The following is a 17,250-nucleotide window of genomic DNA, read 5'->3' as shown; positions in this document are numbered from 1 at the left end:
TCCTCCCACCGTCCTCCCCAGTCAGAGTCCTGCTCTCCTATTGGGGCACAAGGAGAGGATAATCAGAGAGGAGACAGCCATCTGCGAAGTTACAGGAGCAATAAAACCAGAGACAGAAGAACAGGCAGGAAGGGAACACTCTGGAAATTACATGAGGTTGGGAACGCTTGTGTTACTAATTGATTATAGGTGATATTGACCCACTGTCTATGATGTGCAGGCTCCTGAAACTCACCTAAACTTAGGTCAGTCCAAGTTTTCACATTTCTGCTGGAGCCGGGCCTTGAACCCGTCTTTCTGATCCAAATCCCAGGTTTGTGATGACTATGCTCTACTTGCTTTAATGTACAAAAATGTCTATTTGTGGATGCATGTTAATCGGAAAAGGGCTCTTTTTACTGCAAATGATGTCATGCACCCTGTGCTCGAGTCTCTGCCTTGATAAAGTTCCCGGTGCTGTAGCTCCCACAGCCCACATCTTCCTCACTTCTGCAATAGCTTTTATCCCACAGACCTTTTTTCTGGAGTCCCACCAGCCCCACTCCAATCCCTGCAGCCCTGCCCTGGTCAGCTGAGGACCTGAATGGTATCCTCTTTGCTGTCCACTCCTGATTGTTGGACTTCAGGCTGTTTTTAATGCTTTATGTAAATAATAGTGCAAAGAACACTATTCTCGCATAAAACCTTGCCTACATTTAAAATTCTTTGATTAAACTCTTTCTAGAACTAGAATGACTGGATCCAAGGGTATCAACACCTAACATTTTTTCATACTTAAGCTACTTTGTTATGCAAAGAAACTGTACAAATTTACATTCACACATATCATATGTGATGGTGTCCATCCTTTGTCTTGCCAGTTCTCTGTTATTTTTTTAAATAGCAGATCTTTATATAGAAAGAATGTCTTTCGGTTCCAGTTGTGACTATCTTGTGTTGGGAGATGAGACAAGAAAGCGTGTTAATTACACTTAGGTAGTATTTTAAGAAGGCAAAAGAGTACTTATTTAAGTATTCTTCCTGAGACCTGACTGAAATGATAGTAAAGGTCCTTATAGTTACAGTAACAGCTACTCATGACAGTGGCTTGTATTTCTGATTTTCTTCTGTACTTGTAGTTACTCTAAGACTTTATAAATTATAATCCATATTGTTCTGATAACCAGGAGGTGTGTACCACTGTATCCCCGTTTACAGCTTAGGAAGCTGACGCATAGATATTCTGTGATTTGCCCATGGTCAGAAACCTCGTTCATGAAGAATTGGGTCCCACCCCACTCTCTGGGCTCAAGATCCCATACCCGGCTTTTTCTCACTTTGCTGCTAACAATAATAGTAATTAAAAGCAGGGTTGGCGGTGGCAGGAACTCAGAGTCTTCACACTCCCTCCCTTGGATGAAAATTATGACTGCTCTTTATTTACCAATTGCACCTTTATCCTTGCTCTGGTCTCCCCTCTCCATAGATAGTTACCGACACAATCATTGGTAAAACTGCCCCTGCCATTCTCTACAGCACCCAATCTAGAGTGGCCCAACTTCCTTAGAGTTCCCCCAAACCCCCTAACCTGATATCTGATCCTAGAATCTTTCTTTCTACCACCTTCCCTCTGCAATGCCCAGGGTTCCCCTCAAGACGAGTAACCTTCAGCTTGATTACCAGGGGTATGCCTGGTGGCAGAGCTGTGGGCACTGACTGTGTGGATGGGAGAGAATTTACACAGACAGGCCTGTCTCCAGGCAGGTGGGAGAGGAGAGCTGGCTGGTCCCTTGCCTCCTTCTCTGCCTCGAAGCTATAGGACCCCAGGAGCCAGGGCAGCCAATTGAAACTGGGAAACACAAGGACCAAGAGCCAAGGCAGAGAGAGGAGGAGAGCTTGGGCAGAAAGGACTGATCCTGGATGATGCCGAACACTTGAAAATGAATTTGGACCCTTGACTTCATCCTTCTGTCCTCTCCCATTCTTGTCCTGGTCCTGACCCTTGACTGGGGCCTCAGCTGGGTGTGGATGCTGGACAGTACTTCTGCTGCTGGATTACTATCTGGGGTGTCTTCCTCTGTTAGCCTCTGACTGGTCACTTCCCGAAAAGCCTATCAGTGGGAGAGAGGAGAACCCTGAAAAGACTGTCCCCACCCAACTATGTGGCCAGATGCTGAGGCCTCCCCTCCATGTGGGCAGAGGTTCTCACCAAATATCTCCCTCCATGTGGCTACAAGTTATCCACCTTGGGCAGGGAAAGGAAGGGTTAGGGCAGGATCAAGTGCAGAGTCCTTAGCCCATCACCAGGCCCTCCTGATGCTCCTACTCCTGTCCTCCTCACCCTCCTGACTCTACAGGGCCTGGTTCAGGGGCCTGGAGGACTCCCAGCTCCCTGGAATCTGATTTCCCCCCAGCCTCCAGGCCTTTGCTCAGGCTGCACCTCCCCCTGCAATGCCTTTCCCCACCTGCCTCACCAGCTGAAATGTTACCTGTAATTAGAGTTCCCACTCCAAAGCCTCCTTCCCCTGCTGTCTCCCCCAGTTCCTGTCCAGTCACCCCTGGAATCTTGCACTTTTCTGGTTGCGGGTCTGTTTGTGTGGAGTTCCTGCAGCTCCCAGCACTGGGCAGGGGCCCTGTCTCTTCTCTGCTGCTCCTCCTGCTCCAGGACCTCTGGGTTCCCTCCACCCTCCCGGGCACAGCCTGGCTACAATACGAGGTGTGGGACCCGTTACTGGGACATGAAACCACCAACTTTTGAAGACACAGTACCACACTTCCTTTACCTGCAGTTGGGTAATTCCATTTGTTTTCCTTATCTGTCTTGATAAAAGCTCTTTTTGACAGAGAGGGCCACCAGATTTCTGAGTGTTTCCATTTATGGGTGTCCCTTGCTTTCCAAAGATCACTCTCTGCCCCTAAACTGTGACGTGAGGCCTACATCCTCTTCACACTATGCCATCTTAGTTTAGGAAAGCTTTTGTAGGAATACTGTACTTTCAGGTGGCAGGAAACACCTGTATTTCCTCATGTTTCCTTACTCCAGCCATGATATTTTTATAGGAGGAGAAAGAGGAAGAGAGAATTGTGGAAAGACATGGGCTCCTGCTAAAATGTGAATAATGCCTTACTGCACTGGAGGCTCCTTTAAAGGCAGAACAAAACAGTGTATTCCTTTTTGATTGCAGTAGGTACCTGCTACGTAAATCCTGCTTTAAGGAGATAAAGCAGCAGACATGCAGGAAGGAAGGTAGCGAGTCTGGGAGAGCAGGAGAGGAGGAGGAGAAAAAAAGAAGGAGGGAGAAGGTAGAAGTAGGAATAAAAAGAGGAGGAAGAAGAAAAAAAAAGCTCTAATCACTTAGTGAAACCTAAAGGGATCTAAAGGTAAACCAGAATGAAAGAACTGAAAACATTATGCAAAACATACTGGAAAAATACTGCTAACTTGAGGAAAACTGTTTCACCAAGACACAGATCCCAGAAACCATTGGACCTCTTAAAAATTTGAAATTGCTTAGGACACTGCAAACCAAATCAAAATGCAAGGGATCTGGAGAAAATGTCTGCAATACTTAGAGAAGATAATGGTGAGTATCCCCAACACAGGGAGAAGCTACAAACCCATATGAGCAGACTGAAACCAGCTTTTAAACTGGGTAAGAGAACTGAACAGACACTCCTTGGGGAGGTGGCCTGTCCAGGGTCACAGAGCTCTCCCTGGGCAGAGTAGAGGCCAAAACCAGGCCTTCTGATACTGGTATGTAAGTAGGGAATGTGATTTTCTTTTCTTTTATTTAAACTGATCAAATCATACACTCTGTTTTAATTTTTTTCTTTTTCGCTTTTTAGCTGCACTGTTCACTATGTGGGATCTTAATTCCCCAACCAGGGACTGAACCCACAACCCCTTCAGTGGAAGCAGGTCGTCTTAACCACTGGAACACCAAGAAAGTCACAGGAATATGATTTTAATAACCCCAAAGTTCCTAAGTTTATCTCTGCCTGTCTAAACACATAGATCTAAGCCTATTCCCTCCTGTTACACTAGTGTGTCTACAGTTTGACTTTTTATCTTTATATTGCAAAACCAGGATCACAATGCCGACACTGTGTAGTGAGCCCTTCTCACTTCCTCCATCTGGACCATCTTCCCCACACATGATCAACCATCATGGGCAGCCCTGAGCTGAGGACCCAGAGAGCACAGGAAGGCAATGCCCTGACTTTCCCCACTTGGTCTCCTGCCCCTCCACTCTCAGGCCTCAGTTTCCCTCTAGGACCTGGCACTGAGCAGGCACTCAGAGACAGGGTGGTGATGAACCTGGATACCTTGTATCTCAAAAGGAACCCTTTCCCCACCCTGGGGGCAGCCACAAAGTGGCCAGGCCATAGGAGAAGAGGCTTTCCTTCTCCTGTCCTCTACCCATCTGCTTTCTCCAGATTTCCCAAAGGGCTGAGCACCCCCAACACCCTCCTTCCTTCTGGGATCACCGCTCGCCTCTCAGGAGTCCACATCCTGAGCTGAGCCCACCTGAGCAAGTGTCTGACCTCCCTCTGCACCATTTAGGGGCCTTGGGGGTGGGAGGAAGCCCTCAGACACACCTGCCCCCACATCCAGGCTCTGCCCCTGCTTAAGCTGCCCCTCTGGCCATGACCTCATCTCTCTGAGCTTCTGTTTCCTTCTTCTGTCAACTAGTGACAATCATCCTTTTCTGACGGTTGTCCTGAGGATGGGGAGATGCGCAGGGTCCTACACCCTTGCTTACCCAGGAGTCTTCCTCTGGCCGAGTGTGAACAAGATCCAGTTCTCAGCTCTGTAGATGCAACCACCAGCTGTGCAGTAAACCACATACACCCTCTGGGCCCAGCTATACCTGGAGAAGCAAAAGGGAAAGTGAACGCCCTTCCATCTGGGTTGCTCAGATTAAGCAATCACCCTGCCCACCAGGCCCCACACTGAGCTAATCCCATCCTCCCTGTTGACTGTCTTAGATAACCAAGCCCAGTGCTGTCCTGTGGAGTCCTTCATGGCCGAGCACATTGTGCCCTGGGCTCTGTGAAGGAAGACCTGCCAGCAACAGACTGTGAGGTCCTTTGCCAATAGTGCTCCATCTACTCCGGGGCCGTCTTCCCAGCCCCTCCACCCTCTCCATCCACCCTCACTCACCAGCCTGCCTGCCTTATTCACCTTCGCACTGCCAGCGCTTGGCACAGTCCCAGAAGATACCAGCTGCTCACTGCATACTGGTCATACTCCTGCTGCTGAGGGCCACACACCTGTGGGTTCCAGGCACTTCCTCCCTCAGATCCTTCTTCCAGAACCACCTGCCCCTACCACCTGGCAAAGTTGTGCTCATCTTTCAAAGCCCAATCCTGGCATCACTTCGCCTGAGAAATCCTCAGGAAGTGCCCTGCTCTGCTCCCATGGTACCTGGGAGAGGGTCCTAAGTCCACCGCTTAGCCATTCTGTGCATGTCACCTACAACCCTTGTAGTCTCAGTTCAGTTCAGTTCATTCACTCAGTCATGTGTCCAACTCTTTGCAGTCCCATGGATTGCAGCACACCAGGCTTCCCTGTCCATCACCAGCTCCTAGAGCTTGCTCAAACTCATGTCCATTTAGTCGGTGATGTCTGGGTCCCTGTAGTCTTGTCCATGAGGGCAACAAAGACACCAATGACTTTTGTCCCAGTGGCCCAGGCTGGGTGACCAAGGCCATGTGGATGGATGCAGAGTTCACAGGAAGGGCTGAGAGCACACTGCTCTTTTCTACCTCAACTTATTTTCACTTGACAATAGGTCTATTTTGGAGGACTTTTGTAGGAAGTCCAGAGTCTTAGCAACTTAGGAAAGTCTACAGAGAAGGCCAACCCTGTTTCCTCTGCCCATGATGATTCTTTTCTGGGGAACCTAAAAGGAAATAGGGTTTGTTCTCTCAGGAGAGCATCAGTCAAGGGGCTCACTTCCTCTCCCACTGTCATCTAGCACCTGGCTCAGAAGTGAGGGCAGGATGGGGAGGGGACAGCAGATTGAGTCCCCAAGGTCAGGAGGGGAAGGGGAGGTGGCCTCCCAGCATCCCCAGAGCTTCTCCTGCTCTCTCCTTGGTCTCAGCCTCCTCTTGCTCCCAGGCCCTGGGGCGTCACCACAGAGGCCCTTTCCTCCAGCTCTTGCCCTTGTCCACCCAGCTGCTCTGTGAGGGTCAGCAGACCCTGAACTAAACCCCAATCTGGCCTTTGCCACATCCCACCTGTGTGACCTGGAGCTCCTTAACTGACCTCACCTTAAGATGGAAATCATGTTTCCCTATGTGTTCATGAGGGTGAAATCGCGTGTGTGTCCATGTCCGGTGCCAGTGCCTGCCACACGGTAGGTCCTGCCTAGTGTGCTGCTGTCCCCTCTACCTGGAATGTATTGGTTTCAGGTGGAAACCTTTCTCTAGAATCCCCCCTCCCCCATGCTGTGTTAGGGCATTTTTCCCAGTGCTCCCTTATGTAAACACCTGCTTACCAGGTGTGACTGCCTCAGGCAGATACTGGTCCTATTGATCTCAAGCACCCCTGCAGACACCCAGGTGCTCCATTGTTTCCCCCACCCACCTCCCCCCTATCAATCAATACAGAGTTAATTCTGTGGGTTCCCTCCAGGCAAGTTCTAGTTTCTTTTCTCCCTAAGTGATGCAGGAAAAAAGGAAAAGTTTAGAAGCCTTCTTGCTGAGGGGGTAGAGAGTAAGACAAAGATATCTGATGTCTCTTCTAATACGGGTACCAATCTTATTGGATTAGGGCTCTGCACTTATGGTCTTGTCTTACCTAACTACTACCTTAAAGGCCCTATCTCTTAATACAGTCATTTCAGGGGGAAGGATGGGTCAGGATTTCAATTTATGAATTCGGGGCAGGGGAATGGTCTACCTGTTACCCCAGGAGAATGCATTAACAGTACCCCAAAGACTTTTGCTCAGGAAGGTGAACTTGAACCACTTTATGTGTGTTCTTGTTTGCTCAGTCACTCAGTCGCACTAACACTTTGCACCCTCATGCACTGTAGCCACCAGACTCCTCTTTTCATGGGATTCTCCAGACAAGAATACTGGAGTGAGCTGCCAGTTCCTCCTCCAGGGGATACTCCAGACCCAGGGATGGAACCCGTGTCTCATGTGTCTCCTGCACTGCAGGCAGATTCTTTACTGCTGAGCCACTTTAAACTCAATACAATTTATGTTACACCATAATTTCTTCTAATCTTTTTTCTTTTTTCTCTGTGTAGAGAGTCAAGACGTTATTGACAATCTCATTGAGTATTTCCCGGAGAGAGTGAGCAGGGAAGAACTGCAGTTCCTGCTCACTGAAGACAATGCCTGAGAGAGTTTTGTGGCTGAGGCCAAATTGTCCAGGTAAACCACACAAGTGTGCCAGGAATTTTACCCAGATCCCTTGGGAAGATCTCCCCAGGCTAGCTTCCTCCTGGCAGACACACCTCCTCCAGGCAGGATCCTAAGGCTGGGATCCCGGTTGTTCTTTCTCAAGATCCCATCAGGAATGTTTCCTCCACATCATTTGCTGGCAGTGAAAGGCCTCAGGTTGAGAAGAGATGAAACCTGTAAGGAGGGGGCAGGTTACATGACCTTCAACAAGTTACTGAACTACTTTTGGCCTTAGTTTCTTCATCTGTTACATTTTATTGTGGGGAAAACTGAGATCATGCATGCAAAATGCTTCACATGATGCTGACATAGAGTAGGTGCTCAATTAATGCTAACTTTTAAAAAACTTGTTGTGAAGAGATGGGATCAAAGTTCTTTTCCCTAGAGATAAGAACCAGCCGGATTTCCTTTGGGACAGGTCAGAAAATCCTGCCACCAACATCACTTTGCGTTGGAAGACCTTTTAGAACTAACACCCCAAAAAGATGTCCTTTTCATGATAGGGGACTGGAATGCAAAAGTAGGAAGTCAAGAAACACCTGAAGTAACAGAAAAATTTGGCCTTGGAGTACAGAATGAAGCAGGGCAAAGGCTAACAGAGTTATGCCAAGAGAACGCACTTGTCATAGGAAACACCCTGTTTAACAACACAAGAGAAGACTCTACACATGGACATCACCAGATGGCCAACACTGAAAATAGACTGATTATATTCTTTGCAGTGAAAGATCGAGAAGCTCTATACAGTCAGCAAAAATAAGACCGGGAGCTGACTGTGGCTCAGATCATGAACTCCTTATTGCCAAATTCAGACTTAAATTGAAGAAAGTAGGGAAAACCACTAGACCAATCTGGTATGACCTAAATCAAATCCTTTGTGATTATATAGTGGAAGAGAGAAATAAATTTAAGGGACTAGATCTGATAGAGTGCCTGATGAACTATGGATGGAGGTTTGTGACATTGTATAGGAGGCAGGGATCAAGACCATCCCCAAGAAAAGGAAATGAAAAAAAGCAAAATGGCTGTCTGAGGAGGCCTTACAAATAGCTGTGAAAAGAAGAGAAGCGAAAGGGAAAGGAGAAAAGGAAAGATGTACCCATTTAAATGCAGAGTTCCAAAGAATATCAAGGAGAGATAAGAAAGCCTTCCTCAGTGATCTGTGCAAAGAAATAGAGGAAAATGATAGAATGGGAAAGACTAGAGATCCCTTCAAGAAAATTAGAGATACCAAGGGAATATTTCAGGCAAAGATGGGCTCAGTAAAGGACAAAAAAGGTATGGACCTAACAGAAGCAAAAGATATTAAGAAGAGGTGGCAAGAATACACAGAGGAACTGACAAAAAAGATCTTCACAACCCAGATAATCACAATGGTGTGATCCCTCACCTAGAACCAAACATCCTGGAATGTGAAGTCAAGTGGGTGTTAGGAAGCATCACTACCAACAAAGCTAGTGGAGGTGATGGGATTCTAGTTGAGCTATTTCAAATCCTAAAAGATGAAGCTGTGAAAGTGCTGCACTCATTATGCCAGCAAATTTGGAAAACTTAGCAGTGGGCACAGGACTGGAAATGGTCAGTTTTCATTCAAACCCCAAAGAAAGGCAAAGCCAAAGAATGCTCAAACTACCTTACAGTTGCACTCATCAAACACGCTCGTAAAGTAGTGCTCAAAATTCTCCAAGCCAGGTCTCAGCAATACATGAACTGTGAACTTCGAGATGTTGAAGCTGGTTTTAGAAAAGGCAGAGGAACAGAGATCAAATTGCAAACATTTGTTGGATCATCGAAAAGCAAGAGAGTTCCAGAAAAACATCATTTTCTGCTCTATTGACTATGCCAAAGCCTTTGACTGTGTGGATCACAATCAACTGTGGGAAATTCTGAAGGAGATGGGAAACCCAGACCACCTGACCTACCCATTGAGAAACCTGTATGTAGGTCTGGAAGCAACAGTTAGAACTGGACATGGAACAACAGACTGGTTCCAAATAGGAAAATGCATATGTCAAGGCAGCATATTGTCACCCTGCTTATTTAACTTATATGCAGAATACATCATGAGAAACTCTGGGCTGATTGAAGCACAAGCTGGAATCATGATTGCTGGGAGAAATATCAATAACCTCAGATATGCAGAGGACACCACCCTAATGGCAAAAAGTGAAGAAGAATTAAAGGGCCTCTTGATGAAAGTGAAAGAGCTGAGTTTCAACTGACCCAACTAAACGTTGAGTTAAAGTTCAACATTCAGAAAACTAAGATAATGGCATCCAGTCCCAACAATTTATGGCAGACTGATGGGGAAACAGTGGAAACAGTGGCTGGCTTCATATTTGGGGCTACAAAATCATTGCAGAAGGTGACTGCAGCCATGAAATTAAAAGACACTTACTCCTTGGAAGGAAAGTTATGACCAACCTAGACAGCGTTTTAAAAAGCAGAGACATTACTTTGCCAGCAAAGGTCTGTCTAGTCAAGGCTCTGGTTTTTCCAGTGGTCATGTATGGATGTGAGAGTTGGACTGTGAAGTAAACTGAGCACAAAAGAAATGATTCTTTTGAACTATGAAGGAGACTCTTGAGAGTCCCTTGGACTGCAAGGAGATCCAACCAGTCCATCCTAAAGGAGATCAGTCCTGGGTGTTCACTGGAAGAACTGATGCTGAAGCTGAAACTCCAATACTTTGGCCACCTCGTGTGAAGAGCTGACTCATTTGAAAAGACCCTGATGCTGGGAAAGATTGAGGGCAGGAGGAGAAGGGGATGACAGAGGATGAGATGGCTGGATGGCATCACTGACTCGAAGGACATGAGTTTGGGAAACTCCGGGAGTTGGTGATGGACAGGGAAGCTTGGCGTGCTGCAGTCCATGGGGTCGCAAAGTCGGACACGACTGAGCGGCTGAACTGAACTGAACTGAATGTTAGTTAATCAAATGGCCTAGGAAGAAGTTGGTGCATTTTGAAGTATTACTGAAATGGATCAGGACCCTATGGTCCTTGCCCCCCACTCCCCGTCGCCCCACCCGCCACTATGTCCTCTGTTGTCTTTTGCATGTGGAAAACTTAATCAAAGAATAAATTTGGTCAGAGAAGTGAGAAATGCTGAAACAAAGGAAAACAAAATAAGGAGATAAATAATGAAGTCATTACGGATTTTCAAGGACCTTTAGTTCTTTCTCACGGGCTATAGGTCCTATTCTAAGCCTTATCCTGTGAGCTGTCTAACAGATACTAAAACACGAGGTGGAGAAGTTAGCTACATGACGACCAGACTTACACCCAGGACTTGAGCTGCCACAATTCCGAGAAGTGACCACAAAGAAATGGGAACAAGTGCACCCTGGAACTGAAGATTAACTGTGCCTAAAACAACCAAGATGATGCTAGCCAGACCAGTGATGGCCAATTGAAGATGACTGTTAGAGATGACTCTGCTGTTTCTGCATGTAACGCCACCCCCTCTCAACTCTGTCTATAAATGCTTTCACCTCCTGCTTATCCGGGGGGTGTGGGGAGTCAGGCTGAGGACAGATGTCCACCACCCTCCCCTGCAGTTGCCAGCATCTGAAATAAAGCACACTTTCCTTTCCACCAACTTGCCTGTTTACTGGCTTTTGAGTGACAAGCAGAGGGACCCTCCCATGCATACCTTTTGGCAACATTACCTGAGGCAGGATAAGGGTGAGGGTGGGGCTGGAACTGTCTGCAATCCTAACGTGGAATGATTTACTTCTATGACGAGTTTTTTTAAGAACCCATGTGGCTCCTGGCCTGTCAGCCAGTCCCCACACTGTCTGAGTCGGTCTCTTGTCTTGTGAACTCCGTGCATGGAAGGTTCTGGGGCTCTGGGGGCATGTCCTCCAGAGTTTTGTTCTAATGTCACCACTTGCCGCAGAGCTGTGCAGCCGTAGAGCTTGTGGCAGGGGCCCTGAGAGGAACTCCAGGGCCCGGAGCACCAATTGAGGGCAGCCTCTGGACATAGGTCAGGGTCCTCACAGGCAATCAACCCCACCAGGTGATTTCCAGGGCACTCGTTGGAGAACCACTGTCATGGATCATTGGGTTCAGTTGGGGCGGCTGTAGCCTGGATACCAGAAGTTCCTCTTTAAACTAGAACTCTTAACTTGAGTGCTTTCAGTAGTGCTTCTTTTTTTCCCCATGGTAAGGGAAGAATTGCCCACATTCTGGTGAAATTCTGGAGATTCTGGTGACAGTGGGTAGCTTTGCAGGTCAAGCTCATCTGTGGGATACTGTGCCCCCTCCATGCAGGCCCCCTGGCATTCTTGCCCCGCTGGATGAGGAGTGCTGGTTCTCCAAAGCCACGGGAAAGAGCTTCAAGGAGAACGTGGTGCAGGAACAGGACACCCACCCCAAGTTCCAGAAGCCCAAGCAGCTGAAGGACAAAGCAGATTTCTGCATCATCCACTTCACTGGCAACATGAGGAGTGCACACAAAGGATGGTGCGGATGGACCTTCTTGGGAGACCGAGAGACGATTCTATGACCTTGAGCCCTGAGGTGGGGGACAGGTGGGCGGTACTTATTCATCATCACATATTCCATTTTGCTAGAAGCTTGCAGCAGTCCTGTAAGGTGCTCAGACTGTGTATTATTATTAGGTTCATTTTCCAGGTAAGGAAGTGAGATTTGTGCTAAAGGTGCTGGCTCTGGAGTTTGTACTGGGGCTCTGTGTCTGTGATATTTTGGGCCAGACAATTCACCTCTCTGAGTCTTGGTTGCCTCACATGGAAATTGGGGGTGACCAGCACTGTATCAGGGAACATGAATTAAATAGTATTGGGAAGCCTAACACTGCACTGTCAGTACTCTGCGGCAGGGCCTCTCAGCCTCCACATTGCCCTTCTTGAGGGGTGGAGGCTGGATCCGTCTTTACTCTCCAGGACTGTCTGGTGCATTGTAGGATGTTTAGCAGCAGCCCCGACCCCTCCCCTCCAAGGTCAGTAGGGCAGTCCCTACTTGAAACAGCCAGTAAGGCCTCCAGACACCCCAAACATCTGCAAGGTGTGGCCAGTAAGTGGCCGAGCTGCCGTCACACCTGCTGGCACACCTTGCCCAGTTGGCTTGTTCCTGGGGCTTGGCCCTGACCGAGCAGGACTGTCCTGAGTCTGCAGAGGTTCAAGCTTAGACTAAAGCTGGTCCTTCTCAGCATGTTGTGCTGTTGGTACAGAATATCTAGCAGTTGGTTACTCTTGGATGTGTGATGAGCCAGGCTGTACTCAGTCTCCCCGTCAATGACAACTGGTGACAGGAGACTTATACTGACGCAGTGCTGCTCCCAAGCCACCTCTGGTCCTCGCCCACCATCCTCCATGTGGCCCTGCACTGCTTGGCCTTGCGTGCTTGACTCCTCTGGCTCCTTAGTATGTTGAAGCCACTCGTGCCTTTCAAATGCCTGTTTAAAGAAACTCCGTTTCTCTAGTTATCTAATGTCACCTGAGCCCCCTTGTCCATTGGCACCTTGGTTAGAAATGCACATGGGCAGAGATGTTTGCAGGTAAGGTCCTTTCAGGGCCAAGGATTTTCTTTCCCTGCAAGTCTGACTCGTTATCTGCCCTGCGCTGCTGAACCCCACCTGCCCACTTTCCTGTGTCCTTTCAGTCTCATTTCCCTCTACCAGGTGAGGCTGCCTACAGCAGTGGGCCCAACCCTAGCTCTAGGCCCGCCCTCGACTTTGGCCTTGCTCCAGTGTTCCTTGGTGGCTGGGGTAGCCTCTTGTAGAGGGCTAGCAGCCGGCTCTCCTCCTCTAGATCGAAGCCCTTGAGCTCGACAGCAGCCTGTACCGCATCAGTGAGAGCAAGGTCTTCTTCTGGGCCAGCGTGCTGGCCCCCCTTGAGGAGGAGCGGGACCTGAAGATCACGGACGTCATCATCAGCTTCCAGGCCTGCTGCAGGGGCTACCTGGCCAGGAGGTGCATCCCGGGATGCCCACCCACAGCTCAGGGCCCCCAGCTGTCCTGTGGTGGAGGCACTGAGGAAGCGGGGCCTGGGAGCCCTCACTCAGGCAGGTGTCCCACGGGGATGCCCATGTGCTTTCCCTGCCCCCTTCTTTCTGGATTTCTACCTGAGGTTTAAAGTAAGCAGGTGGGAGGGGTGACTGTGCTCAGATTTTCCCTGCAGGAAAACCCCTGTTCCCACTGTTCCTCCCTATACAGCCCCTCCTGTAGGGGTGACTCCCAGAAGATCCCAAGCTCCAGGGAGGAGGCGTCCTTGAGTACCAGCAGCTCCTGTGTGGTCAGGGGCAGGCTTGTGCAGGTCAGTGGGCAGGATAGCTGAACGTTAACCTCCTGGCCCCTCTGAGTCTGTGCTCAGGGGTGTCTGTTCCAGCCTGAACTCTGAACTCTGTGGACAGAGCGTGAGTGTGTGGTGTTTGGACAAATGGACTTTTGCAAGACATGAGCTGCTGACGTTCTCCTGCCAAATGAAGTCCCTGAGTTACTGGAAGAAATCCCCTGCCTCCCCCTTCCCCCACTCCACTCCCCCCAACCCCTCTTCCTTATCTGCAAAATCAAATTGAATTCCTGGCTTTTATTATGGGTGATTGTAAGACCGAACAGTAGTGTGTGGTCCTCGTGAAATAGCACTCATCACTCTTACGTCCCTCCCTTAAAAGCAGGGAGGAGGTGGCCGTGATGGCCCAGGGACATTTCCTGGGATGAAGCAGCCCTGATGGAAGGTCAAGCAGGCCTCCAGGAGTGGTCAGGGTTCCAGGAAAACTGCAGTCCCTTCTGCTTGGGACAAAGCAGAAAAGTCCACCAGCAGTCCAGCTGCAGGACTCTCAGGCTGTGGGATCTTTGCTTCTCAGTTTCTTTATCTGTACAGTGGAGCCGACAGTTCTTAGAGCTGATGTGAGAATTAAATAGGAAATGTGAGGGTGGTGCCAGCAGGGACCCTGGCACATGCTCAGTCCTCTCCCCACAATGAGTCTCTTCTCAGGCACTAAAAAGGAAAAGGACTGACTCTCTCTTGTAGACTTTTCTGAGTTACCAGGACACTAGCCTTCCTGTTAAAGTCCTCCATTTGGAGAGAAATATATCTGTTGTCAGGTGGAAATAAGCCAGGGGAGAAAAGAAGTGTGCTCTCAGCCCTTCCCACAAACTTAGGCATCCACCTAATGGTGGTGACCATCAAGGCCAGCCCTCCTCCTGTGGGTCACTGGGACAAAAGGCACCTGTATCATCCCTCTCATCAAGGCCAAGTCTAGAAGGATCTGATCACAAGTTTGAGGGTAGAGGCATGGATAGAGTGGCTGAAGGGTGGCCTTAGGCCCCTCTCCCAGATACTGTGGGAGCAGAGCAGGGGACAGTGGACTCTGAACCCACATGGATGTGGCTCTTAGCGAGAACAATATGACCAGTATGTGGTGAGCAGCTGGTATCTTCCAGGACTGTGCCACGTGCTTGTGGCATCAAGATGAATAAGGCAGGCAGGCGGGTGAGAGTGAGTGGATAGACAGGGTCAAGGGGTCTGGAAGAAGCCCATGGGAAAGGGGAGGGATTGGAAAAGGGGCTCACAGTGTGTTGGTGGCAGGTCTTCCTTCAGGGAGCCAGGGCAAGATGTGCTGAGTCAGTAAGAGCCTGGCATGTCAGGCGTGGCTTGTTTAGCTAAGGGAGTCAACAAACAGTCTGGGTTTAGCCCAGGGTGGGACCTGGTAGGCAGAGTGTTTATTTAATCTGAGCAATCCAGATGTGAGGGCATTCACTTTCTCTTTTGCTTCTCCAAGTGTATCTGGACCCACACAATGTGTGTGGTTTATTGCAGAGATGCACAGCTGGTGGCTGCATCTGCAGAGCTCAGAACAACTGGATCTTGTTCACACCCAGCCAGAGAGGATTCCTGGGCAAGCAGGCAGGTAGGACCCCCACCCCTCTCCCCATCCTCAGGATGAATGTCTGAGAAAAGATGCTTGTCACTAGTTGACAGAAGAAGGAACTGGAAGCTCAGAGAGTTGGGTCATGCCCAAGGAAACAGGCTAAGCAGGAGCAGAGCCTGACTATGGAAGCAGGTGTGTCTGACAGCTTCCTCCCACAACCTGGGCCCCTGAACAGTGCAGAGGGAGGGTGGCACCTGCTCAGACTGGCTCAGCTCAGGATGTAGACTCCTGAGACGTGAGCGGTGACCCCAGAAGGAAGACGGTGTTGGGGGTGCTCAGTCCTTTGGGAAATTTAGAGAACGCTGAGGGGGTAGAGGAGGGTGGTGGGGTCAGACTCTCCTTCTGTGGCCTGGCCAGCTTGAGGCTTCCCCCCAGGGTGCTGTGCTGAGGCTGACAGGGACAAAGGGTTTCTTTTGCGATATTAATATAAGGAATCCAGGTTCATTACCATTTTGTCTCTGAGCACCTGCTCAGTGTCAGGCCCTGGGGGGAAACTGAGGCCTGAGAGGGGCGGGACAAGAGACCGTGTGGGGGTACACAGGGCTTTGTCTTCCTGAGCTCGCCAGGCCCTCAGGTCAGGACTGTAGGTGATGGTGCTACTTTGGGGGAAGATGGCCCTAATAGAGTGAGGGGGCTTACTGTGCTATGTCCACATTATGATGCTGGATTTGCAACATTAAGATAAAAAGCCAAACTGTAGACATGTCAGTATAACAGGAGGGGCATGACCTTAGATCTATGTGTTTAGACAGGCAGAGACAAACCTTGAAAGTTTGGGGTTATTAAAAGTATATTCCCGGGACTTCCCTGGTGGTCTAGTGGTTAAGACTCATGGTTGCATTGAATTGGTTGTGGGTTCAGTCCCTGGATGGGAAACTAAGATCCCACATGCTGGGTTTCAAGGTTAAAAAATTAAGTAAAAGAGAAAAATAGAATGTATATTTTGATCAGTTAAAATAAAATAAAATCACATTCCCCACTTACATATCCATGTCAGAAGGCCTGGTCTTGGCCTCCACTCTGCCCTCTTGCCCTCTGAGAGCTGTATGACCCTGGACAAGTCACCTCCCTGGGAATTGTTTGTTTAGATCTCTTGCATGCATGACTTCTTAGTAGTTAAGTTGTGTCAGATTCTTTGTGACCCCATGGACTGTAGCCTGCCACGCTCCTCTGTCCATGGGATTTTTCAGGAAAGAATGCTGGATTGGGTTGCCATTTTCCTCCTCCAGGGGAATCTTCCCAACCGAGGGATCCAATCCACATCTCCTGCAATGCAGTCTGATTCTTTACTGTCTGAGCCATCTAGGAAGCCCTTTCAGATCTCTTATGCATTTCTTAAAAGCTGGTTTCAGTCTTCACATGTGGGTTTGTAGTTTCTCTCTGTGTTGGAAATATTCACCTTTGTCTACTCAATATATTGCAAACCTTGTCTCCAGTTCGCTTATCTTTTTTTTTTTTCTTTTGAGGCTTGAGTTGTTATTCACTCAATACTGTGTTTCTAAGAGTCATCCATATTTAATGAATAATTATAATGAACTAATTAGAGAAAAACTGTACTTATTCTTTTTTTTCATTTATTTTTATTAGTTGGAGGCTAATTACTTTACAATATTTTAGTGGGTTTTGTCATACATTGACATGAATCAGCCATAGAGTTACATGTATTCCCCATCCCGATCCCCCCTCCCACCTCCCTCTCTACCCAATCCCTCTGGGTCTTCCCAGTGCACCAGGCCCAAGCACTTCTCTCATGCATCCAACCTGGGCTGGTGATCTGTTTCACTATAGATAATATACATGTTTCAATGCTGTTCTCTCGAAACATCCCACCCTTGCCTTCTCCCACGAGTCCAAAAGTCTGTTCTATACATCTGTGTCTCTTTTTCTGTTTTGCATATAGGGTTATCATTACCATCTTTCTAAATTCCATATATATGTGTTAGTATGCTGTAATG

The 17,250-nt window shown here is 48.5% G+C and overlaps 2 protein-coding genes across 3 annotated transcripts in view; both read right to left on the bottom strand.

Moving 5' to 3' along the window:
• LOC122424048 (apolipoprotein L3-like) overlaps positions 1–17,250 on the bottom strand; it is an 87,913-nt gene that overhangs the window by 5,492 nt on the left and 65,171 nt on the right. The window contains exon 1 of one of the 2 annotated variants that reach the window (XM_043441694.1): positions 4,743–4,856. The exons of the other annotated variant lie outside the window; for it this stretch is intronic. The gene's annotated coding sequence lies outside the window, so the exon portion shown is untranslated. Of the gene's footprint in view, positions 1–4,742; positions 4,857–17,250 lie in introns of those variants that run through there. 2 annotated transcript variants of the gene reach the window in all.
• LOC122424040 (apolipoprotein L2-like) overlaps positions 1–17,250 on the bottom strand; it is an 87,124-nt gene that overhangs the window by 42,673 nt on the left and 27,201 nt on the right. The gene's annotated exons all lie outside the window — the stretch shown is intronic.

This window comes from Cervus canadensis, chromosome 21 (assembly GCF_019320065.1).
Source record: "Cervus canadensis isolate Bull #8, Minnesota chromosome 21, ASM1932006v1, whole genome shotgun sequence".
Taxonomy (NCBI): Eukaryota; Metazoa; Chordata; class Mammalia; order Artiodactyla; family Cervidae; genus Cervus; species Cervus canadensis.
Note: the sequence above shows the minus strand (reverse complement) of the source record. Positions and strands in the feature narration are given on the sequence as shown.